Genomic DNA, 6,047 nt, shown 5'->3' on the forward strand with positions numbered 1-6,047 from the left:
AGCAAAAGGTATGCAAACTTATAAAATCTCTATATGGTTTAAAACAAGCACCAAAGCAATGGCATGAGAAGTTTGATAGTGTGATGCTATCAAATGGATTCATAATAAATGAATCAGATAAATGTGTTTATAGCAAATTTAGTGGGGATAGTGGTGTTATTGTTTGTCTGTATGTAGATGATATGTTGATCATCAGAACATACATAAGTGTAATTAAAGACACTAAGAAATTTTTATCAAATAATTTTGATATGAAAGATTTGGGAAAGGCAGATGTAATCCTGGGTATCAAAATAAATTGAAACCCAGAAGAAATAATTTTAACTCAGTCTCATTATGTAGAAAATATTAAGGAGGTTTAATCAATTTGATTGTAAACCTGTAGCTACCCCATATGATTCTAGTATAAGATTATGTAAGAATAAAGGGAGTGGAGTAGATCCACTTGAATACTCTAGAGTTATAGGGAGTCTAATGTATTTGATGAACTGTACTAGGCCAGACATAGCCTATGCAGTGGGTAGACTCAGTAGCTATACCAGCAATCCTGGTAGTGATCACTGGGAAGCACTAATTAGAGTATTGAAATATCTTAAAGGAACCATAAACTATGGTTTGCATTTTTCTAAATATCTTGTTGTACTAGAGGGGTATAGCGATGCCAATTGGGTATCTGGATTTGAGACCAAATCTAGGAGTGGATATGTCTTCACTCTAGGAAGTGCAGCGGTTTCTTGGAAGTCTACCAAGCAAACTTGTATAGCCAGATCCACTATGGAGTCTGAGTTTATTGCTTTAGAGAAAGCAAGTGAGGAAGCCGAATGGCTTAGAAACCTTATGTTTGATATTCCACTTTGGAATAAGCCAGTACCAGGTATTACAATCCACTGTGATTGTCAAGCTGCTATTGGAAGAGCAGGTAATAATGTATATAATGGAAAATCCCGACACATTCGTCGGAGGCATAACTCCATAAGACAGTTGTTGAAAAATGGAGTGATAACCATAGATTTTGTAAGATCAATTGATAATATATCAGATTGTCTTACAAAAGGACTAAATAAAAATTTAGTCATAAGCACATCGAGGGGGATGGGGCTGAAGCCCACTGTTTAGATCACCTATAACAGGAACCCAACCTATCTGACTGGAGATCCCAAGAAGTAGGTTCAATGGGAAAAACAAGTTATTTGAGTGATCTGTTTTGCACCAAGTTGTATGTGAATTAAGTTCACTAAGCCTATCCCTATGGTGTGGGTGCAACCTGTAACGGTAAGAGGATGAGTTGTAGGACTCTTAATGTTATCTATAGCTGACTAGCTGTCAAGCTGATTGTCAGTGGGGTGCGTAGTTACAGGGCACTCCTGATAGATACACCTATATGAGTGTGGAAGTGTGGCCGCTTCCTATGAGAATTGGGCTAAATTCTCTAGAGCTCTCATGAAATCAGGATATAGCACATGGCCGAAAAGTGCAACACTGTATGAACTTGCTTATGCCTTCTGTGTTGTGTGTGTGGTATGTTGTTTCAGTTTATTACTAAAAGTGCTTGGTTCAAGACGTATGTTCACCAAATACTTGATAAACTCGATATACCTGCACTAAGTAAAGGTTCAAGTCCAAAAGACACCTCTACTGATGCATAACACATCTTGCCTTGATCAAATCTATTTACATTTATGATTTATTTCTTGTAATTTTGAATTAGTGGGGGATTGTTGACTTTTTTATGCAAAAGTCTTTTTGTAATTCAATCTTACAAAGGGGTGCTTTTAGTCTTTTACATTGGCTTTACTTTTTGCTTTAGGGCTTCTCACTCAAAGTTAAAGCTTTCCTCCAAAAAGACTAAAGCCATGAGAAAACTTTAGTCCCAAATGGGAAGTGTGAGAGGGTGAGAGTGGCCATATATATTCTTTCACTCTCTTAGTCTTGTGAATGAGAAAGAGGTCATGGGAATCCTACGTGCACGGATCACCCACTTGGGTCCGGTGGGCTTTTGGTATTACCACACACGCGCGCCGCCCGGCTCGGCCGGCCGCGCGCGTGGGCCCAAAGCCTTTTTATTTTATTTCTTTTCTTTTTCTTTAATCATTATTTAATACTTTTTACCGTTTGAGATTCCTTAAATCATGGTTTTGTGACCGTTTGGGAAACGTCTCTCACGCATTAAAAGAGTGCGACGTTTCATCCCAACGTGTCTATTATTTTTCTATAAAAACGGTTTTACAGGGATAGAAAAAAGGGAGAACGGATTCTTCTTCTGCTATCCTCTCTCTGGTTTCCTTCTGGTTTTCCCAACCTTTCTGATCAAGGTTTTTTGGCACATATAAGCAAGTTGTTAGGCATCCGGGCTGCATGAGTGCACACCCCTGGAGCGAGAGTTGTTGTATCCTTGAGGTATACGCCGTGACGCCCATCTGCACCGTTGATTCGTCATAGTGGGGGCGAGATTTGCCTTAAGGACAGCGAAGATTCTTCGTGCCTCAACTCGATAAGTGATCTAACGATTTGTTCTTCCTTTACAGTTTATTATTGCAGAAAATTGTTACTGTTGAAATCTGCTTTTGAAGTTACCAGATTAATTTCGTATAAGGTATTATCTCATCCTAAATTACAGATTTGCACATCAATTTTTATAACTTTTTATAACAGAATTAGTGTGATTGCTTTCTTAGCAGTAGTTGTTAGACTGGGAAGTGAGTGGTAAAAGCAATGCGGGAAAAGGAAAGTAAAGAAGAAACGTGTGACAAGGAAATCGAAAGTAAGCCTTATTGGAAGTGAACAAACAGTTCATAAAAAGAGGGGATTTGCTAGGGACCATAACAGAAGGCATTTCATGGCTGGGCTGTTGCATGTGAGAACAGCCACACGGACTCAAATTTTGTCTTAATCATTTAATTCACCTGAGGTGGCTGCTCTACATGCAACAGCCCAGCCGCGAAATGCCTTCAGCGATGGACCCTGGCAAATCCCAAAAAAGATTAAGGTTCTTGTAGGTTTGCATTAATTAGGTAAGGATTACAATTAATGAAGACAGAGCAGGGTTACAAGTAGTAAACAAGACTTCACAACTTAATAGATTACAAGTTTCATGGATTTATAATTTTACATGTTTCATGGATTTATAATTTTACATGTTTTAATAATATAGATTTAATATTATTTTTTGGGAAGCACGCTTAATTTTAAAAAGCGAGAAGCACTTATCTTCCGAATCGAACTTGTTTGAGCTTCCCATCCAACTAGGAAGTTTCTAGTGACTATGTTCTGAACCATTGATCAATTCTCGCTACGCTTACACAAGTATTTGCATAAACAACTTCTTTCTTTTTGGTAGTTAAGCAATGGTTGGACTTGGGAGTAGACTAGAACCAGATGCTCTCCACTCTAGAGTGTAGGGCCCTTGGGTGGCTCCCGAGAGGAGAGAAAAATGACATGTCTAATGCAAAAAAAACACTTGCCAAGATGCAATTCGTCTTTCTGTAGACATTCTGTGGGTTGCATTCAGTTTCAAATTCATAGTTAGTGAGGACAGCTATGAACCAAAGAATGTCTTTTGGTTTGACACAACAATCATATCTAGAGATGCCCCACAAGATATCATGGGTGCCACTATTAAATTCCATAACCACCTTACAACCAGGGTGGATCCCATAATATTACATCTCTCTTTCATTCCATAGAAAGGTTGGATTGCAAATGATGTAAGTGGGCATTCAATTACGCCATGGATGATGACAGAGGAAGTTTACAGACAACTACCTCATATGGGTAAGGATGGATACAAATCACAGATGAACCCCCCTGACTAGGAAAAACAGCAAGCATGAGGTGTTTCGACGCCATGATTTTCAAAAAATGTGAAGGGCAGTAGCGGCTTTTTTCTTGACGAGTGTAGTGATTGGAATCAGAGCAAAAATGCAATTAATAACAAAATCCATAGCAGATAATATGCCCCTTATCTCATTTAGAATATAGTGAATGTGCCAAGAGAACTTGTCTTTGTCTTAAAAAAACGCTAACTTTTGCGGAGATGAATTGTAAAGCATCCGTAAGAGGACGGATAAGAGTTCTTATCAGCTTCTTCATGTCGAAGTCTGTCACGTTTCTGCAATGAAGGCATATTCAGTCTGATTTTTGTTTATAAATGAGAAACTTTCACAGTTCACACCTTCCCACCTCAATCTGATAGCCTAACTACAAGGGGAGTCAAGCCATAAATCCTTAGATAGTGAGATCAGACCTAAGCATTCCTTTTGAAAGGAACCTTACATTAAGATAATACTAAAAAAGCTGCAGGTAGATGAGTCATAAATGCAATGAAAATGAAGAGGGTCAGACTCATTCCAATCACAATCCAAGGGATAAGAATATAGGCCAGCTAAATTTGATTGGGGTTGAGTTTTTAAGGTGATGGCCAGCTAGGCCAAGAGAGATCTCCGGAGAAAAAAGGCAAATTTCTATTGAACACAAGCAATTCTAACCGCCCAACTTGGGTTGGTTATAAATGTCAGCAAAAAGCTCTGGACCATGAAGAGCCTGCCTGTTGCTGTAATCCACTTGGAAGATCAGACCTCCATTGCTTCACCACATGTTTTGGGGGTGACGAAAGGCTTTAGGTGGATTGATGTTGAGCCTTCAAAACCATTAAATCTGGTAATGGATGTTAGTTTCAGAAAGACATTCCAAAGGAATGAAATGAGAAGGAAAGGAGGGTGAAACATTCCTATGGTTTGTGACTCATATTCCTTTAATGACCACTCAAAAGTATACTTGCATTGAATGAATGGACTAAGAACATGCTAGTCATCGTCAAATACTGGGAAACATTCTCACAAACGCTTAAAAGATGACAACCCACAGATAAAAAGTTCAATGATTATGAAGCTGATATAAGGTGGGCACGGACATTTCACAAGTTTAGAATTAAAGAAACAAAGACTGAGAAGAAGCTTAGTATACTAATAACTTTTGAAGTATAGTAGTCTTTTTGTGAAGATCCAACTTATCTAACTTGTAAAATCCAACAGGAATGATCTTAAATTTTTAATCCCCCTAATCAAATGGAAACATAAGAGATTTAAGGATGATCTCTCTCTCTCTCTCTCTCTCTCTCTCTCTCTCTCTCTCTCTCTCTCTCTCTCTCTCTCTCTCTCTCTCTCTCTCAGTACCAACTACCAATACAAAAGAGATTAAACGCCATGAATTTTCAAAGGGTTTATTCTTTGTCCTCTGAAGGGAATGTATTAGCAGTAAAGAAGCACTATGTTGTTAAATGTATGTGTTAACATTATCTGTACGAACAAAATCCAGTTTAGGCAGTTTTACATAAGCTTTTATTCAAGGGATTATCTCGGCAATTTTTCCTAAAGCCATTTTGAGTCTCACTTTTGCAAGAGCAAAGAGCCACCTCAAATGAATTAGATGAATTAGACAGAATCTGCACTACTGTATTTTGATGATCACACTCCCCATTTTATTAAAAGTATGGTATGGCTCGCACCATAGGATGATCCAAACCGTCCATTAGCGTTGAAATATTTGTTCAAAGTATTACTTTGCCCCGTAAACTTCTAAGCTGCTTTTGGATTGCCAGAATCAAAATACCTCTTGGGGCAGTAAACAGATTCTGGCATATTCCTGCTTTAATTCCTCACCAGTGTCATTTTTGCCCCCTAATTCCATCACAGATATCAGGCGGAATCAGAATAGGATGCCGATTCCAACACCTGATTCTGGCTATCCAAATGCACCCATAAGAGATTATTGGGAAATGATTCAGTGAGGGACACTATTTTGAAACGTTGCCATGATGGCAAGCACTTTACCATTCGAAGATATGGGAGATTGTCATCAAGACTAGATAGTGATCAAGTGAGGCATTCAGTTTTAGTGGGCTATTTGTTAACCAACTGATCAAAGTATTAGGATCAGACTTGCAATTGTTGCTATTTTTACACCAATTGTCCATCCATGTCACAGCCCACAAGATGCAATCTCTGGATCAGCAACCATTAGACACCTGCATAGTGCTATATAGTTTCTCA

General features: G+C 38.5%; 1 pseudogene; it reads left to right on the forward strand.

Moving 5' to 3' along the window:
- The first annotated feature begins 474 nt into the window (after positions 1-474).
- On the forward strand, positions 475-5,785 carry LOC143848916 (secreted RxLR effector protein 161 pseudogene; annotated as a pseudogene).
- Positions 5,786-6,047: the final 262 nt, after the last annotated feature.

Source organism: Tasmannia lanceolata, unplaced genomic scaffold, assembly GCF_043159265.1.
Source record: "Tasmannia lanceolata isolate RefF3 unplaced genomic scaffold, GAP_Taslan_0.1 ptg000016l, whole genome shotgun sequence".
Taxonomy (NCBI): Eukaryota; Viridiplantae; Streptophyta; class Magnoliopsida; order Canellales; family Winteraceae; genus Tasmannia; species Tasmannia lanceolata.